This window comes from Micropterus salmoides, unplaced genomic scaffold (assembly GCF_014851395.1).
Source record: "Micropterus salmoides isolate LMB-PRFRI ecotype aquatic unplaced genomic scaffold, ASM1485139v1 Ms_hic_scaffold_15, whole genome shotgun sequence".
In the NCBI taxonomy this organism is placed as follows: domain Eukaryota; kingdom Metazoa; phylum Chordata; class Actinopteri; order Centrarchiformes; family Centrarchidae; genus Micropterus; species Micropterus salmoides.
Window position 1 is genome coordinate 19,585,236 of NW_024040596.1, and position 20,958 is coordinate 19,606,193.

At 40.6% G+C, this 20,958-nt stretch overlaps 1 protein-coding gene across 4 annotated transcripts in view; it reads right to left on the minus strand.

The window, feature by feature from the left end:
* The window catches only part of il1rapl1a (interleukin 1 receptor accessory protein-like 1a), a 173,494-nt gene extending 154,188 nt beyond the window's left edge, over window positions 1-19,306 (minus strand). For 2 of the 4 annotated variants that reach the window (XM_038720890.1, XM_038720887.1), the window contains exon 1: window positions 18,723-19,305. The gene's annotated coding sequence lies outside the window, so the exon portion shown is untranslated. Of the gene's footprint in view, window positions 1-18,722 lie in introns of all 4 variants that reach the window. The other 2 variants (XM_038720888.1, XM_038720889.1) reach the window with 2 other exon arrangements.
* Between the last annotated feature and the right edge of the window lie 1,652 nt (window positions 19,307-20,958).

Below are 20,958 nucleotides of genomic sequence, written 5' to 3' on the forward strand. Positions count from 1 at the left end.
TGCCTGACTGATAAAAAACACGTTGGTGAGGATAAGACAAGTACTGTACAGAAGTAAGAAGTAGTACAGATATATCTTCTTATTGTAATGCAGCATTCTGGCATTGCTCGTATGGTTAACCACAGCCAAGTTTTTTTCTCTGAGGCGTCAGGAGCAGGTGTGTTTGAGGAGGCGCACACAGAGGCATGGCGTGATATCCACGCTTCAGCGATGCATGAAGCATGCACACAGTAGCACACATGCCGTTTGCCTGCTGCTTTTTACCAGAAAATGAGGGGCATAGCCCTGCACTGCCTGCTGACTTGCCCTGACAAAGGAGCAGACGAATTGACTGTCTGTTGCCATTGTTATGGGACTGTATCTCCCAGGAGAGCTGTATCTTCTACCATCTTCCCTTAATGTTTCCCAAATTCAATTATCACCTCACACTATTTGTTGCAAGCACACTCCCTGTGTGCATGTGGTGTATGTCTGTGAACTGTGGATCTGTGTGCGTTACTCTCATATTCTAATTCTTTATCTCTCGAGACTGAACAGGACACACAGATTCGCAAATTACAAGCAAAACCTAAAACCACCACCACATTTCCAGCTCTGTTGCTGTTGCAGTATGCAGTTGTGCCATCTTAAGAGAGAGAAGGAAACCTCTGCCATCTTGGCACAGCAAGCTGTGGATGATTGATCATGTGATTTAGGGATTTAATCCAATTTGAAGGCAGCCTGCGCTGTGGTCTTAGGTAAACTACATCTTCATAATAGTTACTAGTCCTACAGAGTAGTACTCCTACTGTGCCCTGACAGGACTTGAAAGGCAGACAGTAAAAATATGCATGCGAAACAAATTCACCTGAAACATCTCACTGTTTCCTTGGAGTTGTGATGCTTGTTTATTTCACGTGGCTTAAAAATATACACTATGCCATCTAGTGTTTTTACCGTGATGCATGAATTGGTTCAAGTTAATTTAGTACTGCATGTAAAAAAACCTGACTTACCCATTCACTATCTAAATAGATTATACAGTTGTGTGCTTTTATGGACAAATAAAGATCTGATCTGTTTATTCAGTATGAGGTTCATGAGGGTTGTGTTTCAGCCATCTCTGCTGAGTTGTAGCAAGGTCACAGAATGAGGTGAAGAGTGTACCGCTGTATGTACACAGTGAGAAGGAGTGAACCTTTCTCTCACATGCACATTACAAGACCAGTAGTGGTGGTTGTTGATCAATATTGCATGAGTTATAACTGCTGAATATTAAATGAGAATTGGGCAGGTGAAAAAAATACTCTTCTCCTGCATTTGCATCATTGCCTGGTGTCATGAGATGAGAATATGTATAAGGTATATGTACTCTACACCATCCTCGATTCTTTTACATTATTTATATGCTTGAGCAGTGACTGACTGTACAGTATAATCTTTGAAGCTGTGCTGTGAGAGATGCATAAACTGACTGATAATGTGGTGCCAGTTCAATGCTAGAGTCAAACAGCAATTAAAGGGGAAAGTCAGAATAATTCAAATGTGAAAGTAAATTTGAGTGCACATGCAGGCCTCTCACATTCACGGCTATTCTTTCTATATATGTAGTTTTAGCTATGCCAACATCACATACGGCACCAACATGCAGAGCAGCCAGAGTGACAGACAAAGAAGGGTAGTATTTGCACACACACACACACACACACACACACACACACACATATACAGACACACACAACAAGTGAGTGTGTCATAGGTGTCCCTGTGTGTTACTGTGTCAAAGGGATTCATGCTTGGATTGCTAGAAAATGGCACAACACACTGCAACTATACTGACTGAATGTCTACCTGTTCCTGCGTCTGTGCCATGTGGCATGTTTGTGTGCGCACGTGTGTTTGCTCTGCTGTTTGCCAGATGTGTCACAGTGTGAGTCAGGTCCCATGAGTATTATTCTACAGCAGTAATGTGAATCACTGCCTCAGAAAAAAAAGTAAACTTGGTTGGTAGACTGAGTGAGCATTCATTAAAACACATTTGACCGCTTTTGACCATGGACAGCCCCCGTTAATCACCAGAGGCTGGCCATAGGTGGTTATAGTCAACGACCAAGGTGCGGTGAGCTATGCCCTGCCCCAGTCCCAACATGCACATCTTCATTGAGTGAGATTAATTACCACACGATTCTGAGCCAATCCGAAACCCTGCTGTTCTCCTATTCCCCGACATAGACACACACACATACTGTACATACACTTAAAGAGCACATTTGAGCACATAAAATGTGACAACATGTACATAATTACAGGAGCTTCGAGGCAAACTAAAGCCATTTGCACATGATCGGTCAAAAGCACAGGGGCGTTTTGCGAGTAAGGTCTGAGTTCAGACACATTCCACCAGCAGTGAAGCATTTTTCTCCTGTGGTTGTTGATTGCTTTCAGCTATTTCCCCTGTGCCCAGGCCCATTGTCAGCTGTCCAAGGATGACTGGCTGCAGAAGACGCTCTCATGCTTCCAGTCAATACTGCCTGTGATAGAGAGCAGGGGCCAACACTCTCCTCACCCACTTAGTGTACAAACCCCACTGGGGGCAGCCGGACCACCACTGACACACAAAAACACTGTCAAACACAAGCGCACAACCAGGCTGATAAACACATTCAAGTGTGCACAGCTTTCACATACTTGTACAGTATGTTGTGCAAAACTTCAATCTTTTAGATTAATATTTGATTTATTCTTACAATATTTATCTAAACATAAATCTTTGTAAAAAGGTTTTTACATTATCTTATTTTCATTCTTTCCTGCATTCAGATGAGTTCTTCAAGTCAGTGTTACCCTTATCCTTATAGTTTAAGAGGCAATTAAGCATATTTGTTTATGTTTATATTACACATTATTTATGTTTCAATATTGCTGAAGTTCATAAAATAGTATTATGTATGATTTGAATAGTGAATTATAAGTTTAGTCTGCTAAGGTAATAATATATTCGGTATTATTCTTTCCATGTGTGCTAGATTCAAAATTAAAGTACAATAGTTATAATGTAATTATACATAATTACTGTAAAAGGGTAATTGCGGAAACTTTCTGGCAACCATGTTGCAACAGTGTTACCGTAAAAGTACAATAAAATGTCTAATAATGTGGCGTGGAATACAAAATACATACATACATACATCCACACATAAAGTCGGTAATGGACCAGTCTGCGATGTAGCTTTGGTTTGGATTAGAATCACCTGCTGTGCATGTAACCAGCCAGTCTTCAAATAAACCCCGTATTAACGTTTTCCCTCTCTTCTGCATTTGTAAGAATACTGGTTTAAGTCACAAGAAAGTCAGATAATTTAGAAAAAAGCCAAGACATACCCAGTGGAGTAAGTGGCCTTGGAACTTGGAATATGGTTAAACGGTCACTAGATAAAGCATGGTAAATTTTGTGCCATGTAAGATAGATGCTATGCAAATAAGCTTTCTCATTTTCATCCCTAATAATATTACTATTATCAGTAATAGTATACACCACATGCAATCACGTCTTCGATGACAATACAATGTATGTATTCCTATCTCTCTCCCCACCTCTTTTTTAGTCTTTAACTGGCCTAAAACACACTCCCACTACACATATGTGGGATGACTAAAGTCAGTTTTTACCATAAAACAAGCTGTCCTTTTGTAATGAATCATGTAGCCAAGCAGCAGCTTGCTGCAGCAGCAGCAACGGAGCCAGGATGCTGTTGTAGATTTGCTAAACTGTATCCACTCATCAACTTAAGTAAATAAAAATACCTCCAAATGGTTATTGATTAGTTTATATAAATTCTTATTTTATCAGGTGCAGAACATAATGCCCTTCATTTGCCAAATTGCAGTCTGATATTGACAGCTGCTGTTAGAGGGCATCCAAGTGTTTAGTGCAATGCCAACACAGTTTTCTAAATGTGTTTTGTTTCTTGTGCGCACGTTGTAGGCAACATGTATCCATGTCTACATGTCAAATATGTTCACTCTCAGAAACAAACTCAGTCTTGATTCAACTCCAAGCTATTTTGTGAAATCAAATACATCCTACTCAGACTTAATAAGGTCTTAATAAGGAAACATTTCTATTTGTGTCCAAAACGTTGTTTTGGTTAAAACTATGGATGCTTGTATCCTTCCCGCACCTCAGTGCTCCTACTGCATATGCATTACATTGCTTTCCCTCTCATGCCACACACTTGCTAGCTACCAGACTCCGAGATTTGTTTAAGGATAATGTCAACGTAACAGACATTTCTAAATTTGAATTATGTTTTCTTCATGAATACATATTAAGAAACAAACTGTAAGCCTTGGGGGAAACATGGTTCTGGGGACCGTGTAACGCAATCCAGAAGTAGATCTTTCACCTTTATCAGTTTAGTTTGGTCACAACATAATGTGTCCCTACCTAGGATCAACCATAGCTGGAATTGCAGAAGCTTTCCTGAAACCTTTCAGTCTTAGAATGAGAAAGAGGACTGTTATTGGCTTTGCATACTTGAGCTGCCTGACAGACATATAGCTGCTATAGAGGAGCACAATCCCATACATTGCCAAATGTTGCAGACTGCACAAAAACCTCTGGTGGTTATGAAAAAGTGAAAGGTGGCATGCAGTAAATATAATGGAGAAAAGCCCGTACATTTGCTATATTCCCCTCCTATCTAGCCTGCGGCTCTGAAATGTGCTGGATGTGCCTATATTAGTGGTGTATGGAGAGGCACTGCGGTCCATCCTCTCACGCCCACAGGGGTTTTCAGATGGAATGTGTATTTATGCTTTGGTATCCATGACCAGAGTCTATCCTATTGTCTAGAGGAGCCATCTTGGTGGCAATGGAGCCTAAATGAAGCCAATAATAGTTCCCTGCTCGGTCCCCAGAGTCTTGCCTGTTTAAAAATCGATTCTTTGCTTGACTAGGGACCCGGAAAAGAGAGAACTGTAAGAAATGGAGAGGAAAGTGGCGGAAAGAAGAAGGGGGTGGGGGTTGGTAAAGAAAGGTTACAAAAGATAAGAAAGATACCACAAGGGAAAAGCAAATCATGCTTTATTTGCTCATTTCCTGCATGCCTTGACTGTGTGACCTGTGTTTCTTTAGTGATATTTGATGTCATATGGGCTAATACATTTATAAATTTTTGTTGTCCTGTTTTTAAGAGTGAATATTTAAATGAAACACTCTTAATTATGGAAGTCCTCATGAATCCTTAATAAGTACAAGTTAATATAGGGTAAATATACATCCACAAACAGAATAACCTCTGGAGATATTGTACATTACATTATTGTACTACCCGCACAGTGAATTTCACATTTTTCCAAAATTCTACACAGTTGCCAATCAGATATGAGGAGAATGTTAAATATTGAAGGTATAATTTAGGAGAAAAAACAAACTTAAAGTCAAGGAATTAGGAAGCAGAGGTTGGACGCAGCCTCTTGTCCTATCTGAGCTTTCATAATGTCCTCAAATGTGCACATCAACATGAAACTGACTGGAACTTTATGTACCAAAAATTTATGATCATTCTGATGAAACATATCCATGACCAACAAATAACAATAACTCACCCTGTTCATGCCAGAAAAAGAAACTAAAAGGCACACCAAAAACACACAGCAACTTACCAAAGTGAGGGTAAACCTGTCACAGACTTGCAGTGATTTGGAAAAGTCTGCTCGTCTAATTCATTGCCAACAGAGAGTCCAAGATGCTATCAGTTTTGGCAGAGAAAGATATATATGCTTCACCAGCAACTGGACCAATGAGAGAAACATGTGGGTGTTGCCGAACAAAAGCAACAGCCAACCCGAAAGTCCCAAACCCACACACACAAAGAGAGCAACAGAAAGTGTATGAAAGCCCTATTAAACTGATGAGGTCTTATTGAGCGGATGGTATCACACACTCACTGGGGACGAGCGGAATGGGATGGGGGGATGGATGGGAAATCAGAATGTTTTATTCAACATGTGTTCGCTTCCTTATCTGTTGCTCTTTTTACACCACCCATCCACTGCTTCTTACTTCAGCTCTCCCGTGTGTGAACACATCTCAGTGACCTTCAACTGTTTCCTGTGTCTTTGACACGCTCACCTGTTTGTCTCAACCTAACCCTTGTGTACACTCCATAGTGTGAAATAATGGGATTCCAACTTGATCTCCAAAGAAGGTTCCACTGAGGACACAGTGCAATATAAAGCTCAATTGCAATAGACAATACACAACCACAGATTCCTTCTTTCTTTGCACAAATGATGTAAAGGCACATTTAGCCTAATGGCAGAGGATGTGATGTGTTTGTTTTTTAATGTATAATTATGCATAGTGTTAATTTCAAACACTGATCCACACAATCATGTTTGCATTTATTGAGCTTTAGCATAAGAATATAGCAGCAGTAGTGTAGTATAGTAGTAGTGGTATAGTAGAAAGTAAAAAACTGTTATGTTATTATTCATTCTAATTGGTAAGCTGTTAATGTGCATGCAACATCAATGCAAGATTATTACAATAATGTAACAAAGTCAGACAGAAAATTTCTTTGTTCAATTCAATTCAATTCAAATTGGGCTTTACTAGCATGGGAAACAGATATACACATTGCCAAAGCAAGTGTGAAATGAAAACATGTATGTAAGCAGAAGAATCTTACTTATTGTGTCTGTTTAAATAGCACGTAGACTTACTGACACAAGTGAAATTACATTTCTAGTGCTGCAAATATGTTTCTTTAGTTTTACACATAAATGCTATATGTTGATAAGGCTGTGATCAAAACACTCTGGCTTATTTCAATGCAATTATCTTGGCTTTTGTAAATATAGGGTGGCTGTTAAAATTTAATACCTAGTATCCACTGGGTGATGATTCAAAAATTCTGGATACACACATGCACCTCACACACCCTCAGTATCATTGATTGTTCTCCAACCATAGCTGTATCCATTCTACAGTGCAGCTGCTGTGGGTCTCAGAGAGGAGACAGGGCCCTGCAGGGAGCAGTCCAGTTATCTCAGATGGAACCTTATCACAGGATTTATGTGAACAGAAAAATATCTGTAAGACAGTGAATCTGTGTGTTTGTGTATTTGTGTGTGTGTGTGTGTATCCCAGCTGTGAGGTTATCCAAGGTTTTGTCAAAGGACTTTGGAGAGGGTTTTGTCAATTGCTATCCTGGCCCGTGAATAGCCACAGCTCTTCACGGGCCAGTGTTCAGCATCTTTTGTGAGGCATATTACAATTAGGTACATAATACTGCCATATTACTGTCATATGATAGCAAAGCAGCGCAAAGAGAGCCAGGAATAAGGAGTCATATTGGGAGAGCCTGGGTGAAAGTCAATTCTCATTCTCTAATTTTCTGACACCCTGCAAGGCCCGAACAGGCTGATCGCACTGGTGTGTGGATGGAGGGAGAAAAGAGGAGGGGGGGGGGGTGCAGCAGGAGCGGTAGAGGGGGAGGCATGGCAGGGGCTGCAAGCCTAGGAGAAGTGCCAGATCACTGTTGGAGCCAAGAACAGGACTGACTGGGCCTGTGTCAGATCAGTGTGCACAGGCAAACACACACAAAAGCATATGCCAGATGAACAGACACATAGATGTCACTGACCTTCGATAAACACACAGCAATGTCACAGCTCTAACACTCTTGGGAAGATCCACCCTAATACGTACTTAAAAAGCAGTCTTCTATCTTTGTGCTTGTGTATTATGAGCACTCTATAGCCAAGAATTGAGATTTTCTCATTTATTTAATATTTATTTGTATTGGGACAAGTATGTAGTCCCACTATCCACTAACGAGGAGAACGTCTGCTGTTCCTAAGTACTTTCCATGCGTGTGCTTCTTTGTGAACTTGACTGGGCGAGTGTTTAAAGGCTTTAAACAGTTGGCTGGGACTCGGCACCCACTCATTACTGACCAATAGCACTAATAGCCAGCATCCTGTACACAATGCGAGCCCACATCAGAGTGGGCTTTTCAAAACAGTGCAATATTTATGGCAGTTCCTACTCCCTGGGGACTCATTGCACCATAACACAGACCACTGCAGCTGACAAAATAACAGGGCAGAGTGTTCTAGCTTTAGGAAACAGTAGAAACATCTCTCGTTCTCTCTTTGCCTCTTACTGCTTCTCTGTCTCTCTCTCTCCCTTGCCAATTCTCGCATGACCTCGTCTCAGTTTTTGTCTTTCCTTCTTTATAGCTCAGAGCCGGGGCCATCTGAGTGGATTTCAGAGACAAGTTGACAAGCCAAGGAACAGAGAATTGAGATGAAGTCTTCCTCTCTCTCTCTCTCTCTCTTTTTTTGTGGTCCAGTCCACCGAGAGATCACTGCAATTTCGCCGTTGTAAGCAAATATAATCTTGAAAATTCTGACAACTTTCTTATAAGTAACTGCCAGGTCTTTCAACATCCACATCTCCAAGGTACGCTACAAAGGTGAGTCGCTTTCCGCACGGATTCTACAAAAAAAAAGACATTATTAAATTACACCTTTAAATGCAATTTCATCCTGTAAGACAAGTCAATCTGCCAAGACTAATCTTGTGTGTGTAAGTGTATGTGTCATGGAGAAAGACGAAGGAGAAAGAGGCTATGGTTTCTCTCTTTTCCTGCACTCTTTTCATTTCTGTGTACTGTATGTGAACATGTGTTGGAGCTGCTCATATCTTATCTCTTACACGTTCGCCCATGGGACACTGGCAAGATTTTCCCAGAACCAATTCAAAGTGACAGCTGGAAGAGTGATTCCATTATGGCTGGTGTGGTCTACCTTCCCTGTGTTATGACAAAGCTGATGGCAACATGAGGACGGAGAGAAACCTAATAAGAATAAAATGAATAAAGTAATCATGTTAGAAATAATCAGCATTGTCCAATCCATGGGCCTGAAAACCAACACCTACCAACCAAACTTAAAGACAAAACAAGTTATTTGTTATTGCCTTTTGAAACGACCCATGAATGCTGTGTCCATAACAGCACAACAACATAAAAAGTCATTGTTATGATGAAGGTTTCTGAATCAGAATCAGAATCAGCTTTATTGACAGGTATGTGTACACATACGAGGAATTTGACTCAGGATTGTACATTGCTCATTATGTGCTTACTCATACAAAAATACCATAACACAATAATAAAATAATAATAAAATAAAATCAGACACAAACTACAGTATAGACAACACTAATATACACACTATGAACAAAACAATATAGACATATTGACAAGTAGTGCAGTGATTAAAGAGTAAACGATTATTCTCATTATGTACATGTTGAAGGTGGATATGATATACAGGTACACATACACATTCATGCATACATGTACACATGTACACAGTGTGATGGAGCATAGTGCAAAGGATGCTGGAAAATATAAATAAGACCTATGACCTTATGACCTGAGGTAGGTGTATTGGTATACAGTATATACAATATGACAGCACTGAAACAGAGAATGGTGAATAAGTAAATAATAAGTGGAAACCAGTAAACAGGTGGCTGATTAGAGGCAGAGTTACTGGGTTATTTCACAGTAATTGTTCCTTACACTGTGAGTCAGGAACAATTGTTCCTGACACTGTGAGTCAGTTTGGTTAGGTTTAGGCAACTAAAACTATTTGGTTAAGATTAAGGGAAGAGCACAGCCATGGTTAGTTTAGGTTAGGTTAGGGAAATGGTTCAAAAGGTTTAAAAGAAAACAACATTGTCTGTTGGAAGGAGCAGCAATGTCCACCCTACCAGAGCCTTCTCCCTAAGAGATTTCGCACTCAAACCAGTGAGTAGAACTTGGTTAAAAAAACACAAATAAAGAAATATTTTGTAAGAAATAAGTAACTGAGGTTTCTGGGCTGTCTGAACAAATGACCACTAATGCCATGTTTCTGGTGAAGACAGTCTTGCAACTTGGACTGCATTATAATGCTGAGCATAAAACAATAATGATAATTATCACGATTATCACTCGAAAAATTAGCATATCGTGCAAAAATTCATTTATTTCAGTAATTCAACTTAAAAGGTGAAACTAATATTATATAGACTCATTACATGCAAAGTGAGATATTTCAAGCCTTTATTTGATATAATTTCAATGATTATGGCGTACAGCTTATGAAAACCCCTCAGAAAATTAGAATATTGTGAAAAGGTTCAGTATTGTAGGCTCAAAGTGTCACACTCTAATCAGCTAATTAATCCAAAACACCTGCAAAGGGTTCCTGAGCCTTTAATTGGTCTCTCAGTCTGGTTCAGTGGAATTGACAATCATGGGGAAGACTGCTGACCTGAAAACCATCACTGACACCCTCCACAAGGAGGGAAAGCCTCAAAAGGTAACTGCAAAAGAAGTTGGATGTTCTCAAAGTGCTGAATCAAGGCACATTAATAGAAAGTTAAGTGGAAGGGAAAAGTGTGGAAGAAAAGGTGCACAAGCAGCAGGGATGACTGGAGAGGATTGTCAGGTAAAGGCCATTCAAATGTGTGGGGGAGCTTCACAAGGAGTGGACTGAGGCTGGAGTTACTGCATCAAGAGCCACGACACACAGACGGGTCCTGGACATGGGCTTCAAATGTCGTATTCCTCTTGTCAAGCCGCTCCTGAACAACAAACGTCAGAAGCATCTTACCTGGGCTAAAGATAAAAAGAACTGGTCTGTTTCTCAGTGGTCCAAAGTCCTCTTTTCTGATGAGAGCAAATTTTGCATCTCATTTGGAAACCAAGGTCCCAGAGTCTGGAGAGGCACACAATCCAAGATGCTTGATGTCCAGTGTGACGTTTCCACAGTCTGTGTTGGTTTGGGGAGCCATGTCATCTGCTGGTGTTGGTCCACTGTGCTTTATTAAGTCCAGAGTAAGCGTAGCCGTCTACCAGGACATTTTAGAGCACTTGATGCCTCCTTCAGCAGACGAGCTTTATGGAGATGCTGACTTCATTTTCCAGCAGGACTTGGCACCTCCCCACACTGCCAAAAGTACCAAAACCTGGTTCAATGACCATGGGATTACTGTGCTTGATTGGCCAGCAAACTCACCTGACCTGAACCCCATACAGAATCTATGGGGCATTGCCAAGAGAAAGATGAAAGACACGAGACCAAACAATGCAGAAGAGCTGAAGGCTGCTATTGAAGCATCTTGGTCTTCCATAACACCTCAGCAGTGCCACAGGCTGATGGCATCCATGCCATGCTGCACAGAGGCAGTAATTCATGCAAAAGGGGCCCAAACCAAGTACTAAGTACATAAGCATGATTATACTTTTCAGAGGGCTGACATTTCTGTATTTAAAATGCTTTTTTTTTTTTTATTGATTTCATGTAATATTCTAATTTTCTGAGATTTTGAATTTGGGGTTTTCATAAGCTGCACGCAATAATAATCAAATTATAAAAAATAAAGGCTTGAAATATCTCACTTTGCATGTAATGAGTCTATATAATATTTAGTTTCACCTTTTAAGTTGAATTACTGAAATAAATGAACTTTTGCACGATATGCTAATTTTTCGAGTTTCACCTGTATTTTTCCTCAATAATAATTTAACAAACATTCAATAAATGTTCAGTAAGTGTCTGATTCAATTAATTTGAATCAAAATGAATCAGCACTTAATTTTTCTATTAGGATAACTGAGGGACTGAAAAAAGATTTTACTTAATTTTACTCATGCAAGATTTGATCGTTTTGAATGTTCTACCTCAGATATTTTAAGTGATCCACTGTTCGGCAAGTGTTTGTCATATTGTCGTTTTTGGCCATTTGCTGAAACACCTCAAATTTGTTGGGAGCACAGTCTTGTTTGGATGCAATGATTTGGGATTAAAAATTGCATTGATAAAATGCAGCATCCAGTGTTATAAAAGTGAAGTACTTGCATGCATATATACATACATTCAATCAATTTTCAGTTTTGGAGTCCAATTTCTTTGTGTTATCATCCTTCAAAGTCTCACTCTCTGTGTTATTTGGGAAAGAGTGATTCAAAGCCAGTGGAGCAAGTAAGAGCTCAGTATGTCTCGCTATAGAGCAAATGAAAGCAAGCTTGAGTACCTTCTTTCAATTTACTTTTTTCACCTCTCTTTAGTCACTATCCACTTTCCTCTCTTTTTATATTCCTCTTCCAACCTCTACCCTCACTGGCCATTTTTGCATGAAAGCTCTGCATAAATGTGTACACATAAAGGTGAGTTTCAGCCGTGGGTAAAGTGACCCAGCTAAACACCACTTTAGTCTAAGTACTGTAACTGCTGACAGTTTAGTCTTTCAAATGACTGAATTAAAAGGACATTCTCTTGAAAGTGACTTTGACAGGCCTGATTTTGTTGACCACACCGACAGCTGCAAAAGTATAGTGTACAGTAAAGTTTACTGAGAAAGTGCTCTGGGTAGGAAATTCGGACAGAGAGACAGACTATAGACTATGAAAGAAGAATAAGAAAGGTATCAGTGGAGTTGGATCTCTGCTATGTCCTGAGAAAGTGTCAGCGTCAGTGAGGTTATCAGTAAAGAGAAATCAGTGGCGGTGAGTACAAGCATCCATTGTCAAGTATGTCTTCACCTGTTAAGTCCACACATAATTTTGCCCTCTGATTTGTCTGTAAAAACTAATATAGATGATATTTCAGGTCAACATCATTGCAAATATGCAGGTTTTAGCTAAACCGCTAATTTGCACCCATAGTCCCAACACAACCAATACTGACAAATGTATAAAAACCATCACTCTTGATCACCAACGCCCCCAGTACCGGGGGCAGCACATGATTTTCACGCAAAATGCAAATGAGAAAATCATGTCTGAAACTACTATTGCATCACCCTATCCATGCTACACACCTCTGTGAAGCTAGGAGGCTCAGCTAGAACGTCACATCCACACCAAACACACATCAAACACCAACCATCTAAATGAACTTATATCTGTAATCACTGTACATGGCTGCAGTTACTGCCATCCAGATATCGCTCATCTCTTCCTACACCGCAGTCCCACAGTTATTAGCCGGATAATAATAACAATAAACCCACCAATAGACCTATACAGTTATAACCGCTGACTGACTTCTGCCAGTTTCGCTGTTTTCAGTCCAAAAAGAGCTGTTTTCTGTGCGTGAAAATATTGCCTGGGCCACCATCTTGGTATTGTGCAATACCTGAGCTGTTAAGTTTAGTTTCTCTTGTCAAAATGAAGGAGAGAAGAAGTGCTGCTTTGGAACAGATGGCCTTTATCGTCGTCTAGTGGCCGACTCGTAGTAACTACACAGACATCCAATACACCAAACGATTTATCTGCTCAAGACAAGTTCATAGAAATTTGATCAACAATCACTGTTTTTATCAATATTTCAATGTATTGGAAGCCTTATGTTATTTGGAACGTGGTAGTATGGACAGAAACAATGATTTGAAGAAAACTCCCAATAAAAGTGAACATATTTTCCTTTATTGCATCTCCATTTACTCTTTAATAGAAAAATAAATAGGTTCACTTACAGATGATTCACATTCCTTAGCTTCTGACCATTCAAAGGAGATCTTTTGTAGAATTATGTATCTAGGCCTAATGGTTAATTTTGGGTATTTTATTTTAGGTGTTTTTCCTGGAAATAGGTGTCTGTTTCCAAGTGGCTTACGTGCAATAAAAATAAGGTAGGAAATTAAAAAATGGAGGAAATGTATCACAACTCACTTATGTTCAACTGGATCTTGCGGATCACCCCGGTGCTCTACACAAGTGGTTCCCAAACACCAGGCTGTGGACTGGTACAGTGCCACAGAACATTTGCTTCCACACTAAAGAAAATATTATGATTTGCCAAAAAAAGGAAAAACAGAATAATACTTAAATAACTTTATGGGCTATTTAGGCAGTTGAAATTGGTCTGTCTGAGCTGCATATTTCCTCGCCCCTCCCTGTCACTCAAACAATTGGATATACATTTTGAACTAAAGAGGTTCATTAGTACTTGATCAGCTTGTGCGGAATCAAGAATGTAGGGGATATAAAAAACCTAAGGTGTTCAAATCCCCAAGTGGCCAGTCTGCAAGAACATAATGCGAAAAATGGTTGGGGACCCCTGCCCTATACTACATTTAATTTATAGCTTCTGATATACATGGAAAATTAACAAGCAAAAAACATCCTGGGTTAACAGGTAACACCTGACGGCTGTACGACAACCACTGGAATATTACATTGTTTAGATCATCTTAATCTACACCCCTAATAACCCTGCTCATTCCAAACACTGTTTACAGTATTGACAGTAGAAGAAACTCTAAATTATATTAGTGCTCTTAACCTTCGTATCATCACAGGGCTTGACTATCATTTAGACCCATAAGCACAAATGCTTAAAGAGATCAAGCTTCAGGGTCTTCAAACCAGCATATAAATGCCATCGTCCTAATTTGTGAGATGGAAACCTGATTTATTGCACATGTTTGGCTATTCTGAAGTGCAGTTAATCAAGCAGTATTCTCTTTGCGCTGTTTATTGTTCCTTTATTGTCAATCAATGTGACAAGGAGGAGATGGTCTTTTAAAACGTGACCTCCCCCAAATATCAATTCCAATAGTTCAGTGATGAAAACTATGTGAGTGTGTGTGTGTGTGTGTGTGTGTGTGTGTGTGTGTGTGTGTGTGTGTGTGTGTGTGTGTGTGGTTGAATTAATGAATAAGGTCTCAACCACAACCTATCGTCAACCTTTCCTGCAACAGGGACACAAATCACTGACCTGTCCCTTCTGCTGTGATCTGAGTTTTTTCATCAGACGACAGACTAAAAGCTTCTATTCCCTGACAAAACTGTATTCTACATCTATGCATTATTATTTTGTGACTGTATGCGTCTGTGAATAATTGAACATTTTGAACCCATGAGTCAATATGTCTCAAATGAATCCTCGGCTCCCACATCAAAATGATTATTTCTAAACAAACCGTGTTTAATCGACTGCATGCCTCCACGGCACCCTCCATCTGGAGGATGCTGTGTGACAGCTTCTCTTAAATTACAAATATCAATCTGTCACAGTGGGAGCTCAGCTGCCAGTGGCCTCATGGGGGTCCACGTCAAAGCAACCAGCCATCAAAACAAAGCCATCAAAACGCTGCACAGCGCTTGCTGGATGCTTAGTTCTGAGACAACCACGTTCAACACCTGATCACAGCTCCACTAAAATGACCAAATAACTGAATAGCAACGGCTCGTGGTACACATACCCAGGTTGATGTTAAACATTCCAGAAAATAAAAAGGAAATCACAGCTGAGCTGAGCTGGATTCTGTGAGGAACTGAAGCCGGGCCAGTGTGTGGTCCTGGGTCAGCTCTGTGTGGCTCCACCCCTCTCTTCCTCCATGGCAAGGACCGACAGACGCTAGCACCAAGGGCTCCCAATCTGCTGTGTGATCAGTGATACTCTCCCTAAGCGTGTTCCCCCTCCTCATCACCGGCTGTCTGCCCACTGCAACACCACCACTTACACTCCATCCACCCGCTTATTGATACACTTCCCTGCAGGATCGCCTTCGTGTGCTCCTTGGGAAAGCAATGGGTCTGCGGGGTGGCCTAATTCAATCACCGTTAGGGGGAAACACACACATCATTCATCACCAGCACAGGACTAGTCCAGGAATACACTCTACCAGCTCTTCATTATTACTAGATGACCATTAACACACAAACAAATTGCCTTGATGTGGGAAATGAGCAGATTAGTGAACCTGATCGGGGTTATCATGCACTGTTATCATGTAAAGATATTTTAAAATACACTAAATACGCGCACATGATGCACATAAATAGATATTGAGCAAAGGTGATCACAGAAAAGCAATGCAGTCAATTATTAGGTGCACAGTAGACATCATGACTCCCCCTAGGGTTATTTTATTTTCTCTTGGGCTGTATATCGGTTCCCCAACTGTGTTTATAGCAGGCATGGTGTGCGCCCTGTGCATTACAGCAGGCCCAAATGGGTGTTTAACCCAGTGGAATCCAAATAGAAACTGTAGCAGAAGAAATGCTTTTAGTATGCATAATCATCAGGATTCAAATTTTGAGTCTCAGTTTTACTTTACTCTAACATTTATAAAATGCCACTGCGAGTATATAAATGGCCATTTCACTGTTCTGTGTATTACTTAAGTATATTTTAACACATGTTTTGTACATTTTACACAAAACAAGAAAAGAAAAAGTATTCTGTGATTGCATTTTCTATTTATTCCTAGCATTAAAGAATGAGAAGATATACTTTCCTTCAGACTAAAGATTGTATAAGCAGCATTGGCAGACAGAACTGACCCTCAAGTAATTCCTGTTTGTAATGTTGTTGGAGTGCTTTTCTATAGTATATATATGTCATTTGTACAAAAAAAAATTCTCACATGGCCAAGCCAAGCACCACTTCATGATGAACAGTTAATGGATTTCAGTGCCTCTCGGTACACATGATGATGCCATTTAAAGCAAACACTGCAATGCAGGGTCAACACTGAAAGAAAACACAAGGCACAGGTCATATAATATACCATGAGCAGTGAAGCAAAATTACTTGATGTGTCCATTAAAATAGGTAAGATGTCATATGTATGAAGCATAATGTCACACAGGTGGCTTGTATTCTCAAAGTCCTCTCCAAATGTAAAAACGGTTAGAGCTCATTTCAAAGACTGCTTTCTTATGAGGCACTCTAAAGCTATATGTTGTGACAAACACAGAGTGTCATACAAGCATGTGACTCGGTAGCTGCTCAAATATTTAAACATGAAATGTAACGGAAGCCAAAGACAGTTACTGCAGCCACTGAACATTTCAATTTACAAAATCAGCCCAGAGTTGAGAAAGGAGCTGTCTGCTTCAGCACCACGGACAGTTCCTGTCATCTTCTCTATGATGAGGCGCTGCTTGCAGCAACGACAGCCTGCCAGTTTTATCTGCTGCACTTTGTAACATCAGACAGAAGTGACTTTACGAATTCATTAATGCAAGGCCCTGTGCTCATAAAAATACCCCGGAAATCCAGAGTGACACACAGACATATTCTTTCATGAGTTCCTATTGTTTAACAACTTGAATTGGAGATGTGGCTCACCTCCAAGTGGCCTCTGGCATGTCGTCTCTGCCAGCACAAGTAAGATATAGGTCGCCTGACAAACTAAGAAACCCTGTCTGCGGTATATAGGGCCGGGCTTGGTGTTTTCTCAAAATGCAGTCCAGTAAGCAATCAGCGAGACAGCACTGGTTGAATTTAATTGTGTTTCAAGAACCTAAATTGTCTCTCGTGTGTGTGTATAGAGAGATAAATAGGGAGACAGAGAGGGGAGAGAGAGCCTACCTTGACACAAGCATGCGCTCACTTACAGCACATGTTCAAGATGAGCCCAACAGCCACTGACCAACAGACCACCAACAATCTCTCTTCAAAACGACTTGCAGCAGGGTCGAGCAAACATAACATAAAAAAAAATAATATTAAGTAAGGTTTACAATTCATGAGGGTTGCCACTAAGGCTCAAAATGGTCCGGCATTTCTGATTCAGGTGCACTTCCAGAAATAGGATCATCATCAATCATCGCTCAGATTCCTCTGTAATGCGTCGGTATTCGCACGGTTCCACCCAAGGGACCGCGCTGTTGTCCTCATGGGAAACTCATACACCAGGTCGAAATGGCAAGAAAACGAAGAATGTTAGAAAGCACGCCGATGAAGCATCGAGCTGTCATTCCAATACATTTAAATGAGCGTAATAATATGGATAAGTTTTGTCTGGGCAACAAAAAAAATTACAGCGTGTGCGCGAGCTTTGGCATCTCATGTAGTCTGTGTCTCGAATTTAGACTCTGCAACTACAGTGACGCACAAAGAATCATTTCAAACTCAATCACTGGGAGTGTGTGGGGGGGAGTGTGTGCGGGCACGTTAGACACACAAACACACACATACAGTGAGAGTAGAGATAGAGAGAGAGAGCAGGAAGAGTTGTTTTTTTTGGCGCAACCATTAAAAAACTTGGGTCTATTTTATTGTAAAATTGTATGCTATAGTACACACCGCAGCCTCCATATAAAGACAGGGTTGTGCATATAATAAGGCTTACTGGTGGGCTATCTTCAGGGAAAGCTGCCGCTTCGTTTACACCTTTATCTAAATCCTCTCCTTAGTGAGCTCCAGTGAGCCCGCGGGCCGGTGTGTGAGACTGCACTGCAGAGGGCTTCTCCGGCATCTCCATTATTGAGCTCATGAGCAAACACATCGTGAGCCAAATATACAAAATAGGGGCACTGAGTCCACTAAATGAGAGACTCTGAGATTTCCTCTCACATTGCGACACATGCCATTAGTTTGAATATTTATCTATTGCTTTCCTGAATGTTGTAGTCTATAATAATTTATATTCGACTTCATCTCATTGCTGCAGCCCTGGCAGGTGCTGAACTTCTCCTCCGTAAAGCGCTTGACTGGCCCAGAACCTTTTTAAAACTGACCAATATCCCATCTCCACCACCGTGTTTTTTCTGGAATAACTGCTGCAACTGTCAGGCAGATGCTCAGAGTCATAGGCGATCAATTCATTGGCGCAATAATAGAAGAACCAGTTAAATTGAGGTCTGCGAACTTTATCAAATGCTTAGAAAAGCCGTGTTAAGGTTGGTACAGGCAAGCCAAGAGGAAAATTGGCCTACCTTCAACTCGATTCCAAAATGGTACGACGCCGTTTGTCAGTCAGTGGGGAAGGCTTTGGAGATCACAACTCCAGGTCAATAGAGAAAACACGTTTCCATAAAATGGGTAGAAGCCAGTGGTAGTCTGTGTTTCGGCGAGGTCACCCATTCAGCCAGTCGTCCAGTTTAAATCCAAACAGAATAATGGAGATCTTGTCTCTGTCATTTGGGGGAGAAGTGCGCCAAGCGCTCTCCTACGCAGATGTGACTTTGCGCGCTTGAAATAAAGCGTGTGATGGGTAGAAATAAAATAAAAAACACTACTACAACCAATAAAAAAATGTATATCAAAACGATTGGGGGCGAAGCTGGTAAATGGTCTCCCCCTCCCAAAATCTAACAGCTGACTTTTACGCAAATCGTGCCCAATTACTAATCCTCTCCTGGGTTCTTCACCATCTCAGACTCACTAGTTGGTGCGATCCCCACTCAGCAGCGGCGCGGTGGAGATGGGAAAAAGAAATGTATGTATATAAATGGCCAGATCCGATGGGGGTTTCCTCCACTGCTCCGCTCTGTAGTTGCAATGCACACGACGAGGAGGATCTCTCCCCGGTCCTAGTGCACCACAGACCGTCCCTTGCTGGCTCTAAGACACGCCGCGGCTGCACCTGCACTTTGTCATTTCCATCGATAGAGCAGTAAAATGGATGAGGGGAAAAGAAATTCCAGCACACACCTATAACTCAACTCAAAGCTTCCACGCTGAAGAGAACATGATGTGCAAAAAAGGGTCCTTTGTTGGAAGAGAGAGAAGGGGATATGGGTGAGAAAGCTAGAGCAAAAAGAAAGAAAGGTTTGAAGTAAAAAAGGGAGAGAGAGCAAAAGACAGAGGACATAGACTTAAAATTGAACCCTCAATATAGGCCTAATTAGTCCCTCATACCATTGATGTCCCAGCTCATGAGAGGAGAGCTTGTAATAAAGTCTGAATTCACAATCACATTAATGTTAAATGACTGTGCAAATCAAATGATTCAGTGCAAATCCAGATGGGGTCCTATTAAATGGCATCCTCCTTTGAGATTCATGAGTTTGTCTTGTGGCATAAAGCAAAACACAGAGGCGATTGACATCAACAGCAATATGGAAATCAGGTTTGTTGAATCTTTGAATCATGCAGTTAGCAACTGATGAAAGGATCCTGGTAAAAGTGTTGTTTGTGGTGTTTATCAAAGTGCACTCAATAGACTTCCCCAGCAAAATTATAAGAACACACAGGGAAAACAGCTTATATTTGGGGCAATTTTAATGCAGTAGTGGTGGGACTGTAATTCTGCTAGAAGTCCATCACAGGACCTGAAGCAATTAAGAGAGATGGTGCTGTTTATGCAGAATGGGCTCCTAGTCATAGGACCCTATTAGATTCAGACTCAGAGTGGTATTAGTGGTACTATTATATGTATGTAAAAAACTAAAATACACTTGCAGTCAACATGGAAAGTAATCACATCCCTGGAAGATTAATACATTTATTTCTTTTTTCCTATTTGCACACTAGAGATGCTGACAAAAACCGACAAACATTTGTACAATTATTAAAAGCCTGAATTACTCTGCATCTAGACTGAGTACAGATAAGTTGAACTACAGCGGACTTCAGGAAGAGAAGAATCTTTCTAATGAATTAATCCACAGACACAACATATCAATTATTCTCAACTAGGTGAATCTGAACATTTTAACTTTAGTATTTGAGATTTATACTTGGTTCTTGGTTCTGTAATTTGTCTGTCTGCTTTGGTATAAAACTGAAATGATGATGTGATGTAGCATCAGATCAGTCCAATCACTTACAGATTTCCAATAAAGGGGTGTGTTGGAACAGTAAAATACTTCCATGAAGGTTGGGCTCCTGTAACCTTGCTCATGTCTCCTCAGAGATCCCACCTTGCTCCTGAGAGCAGAAATCAAAGCACTGGAACAGCCTTCATGATAGCGGACCGGAAACGATTAAGCGAGAAGCGACGGATGATCAAATAAGGGAATTGGCATGTACTCGGTGACAGGGGAACAGAATTCGACACAACACCTGTACCAGGGCTCAGCCTGCCAGCTGCTGCCAATCAAACACTGACACAAGCACGCCCCTCCAGTTGGCTTTGACAAAAATTTGTATTTGTGATATTTCCATTTTTCTTCCTTTTAAGAGTATAAAATCATAAACAACACATTTAAAATGTTGACACTAAAGAGA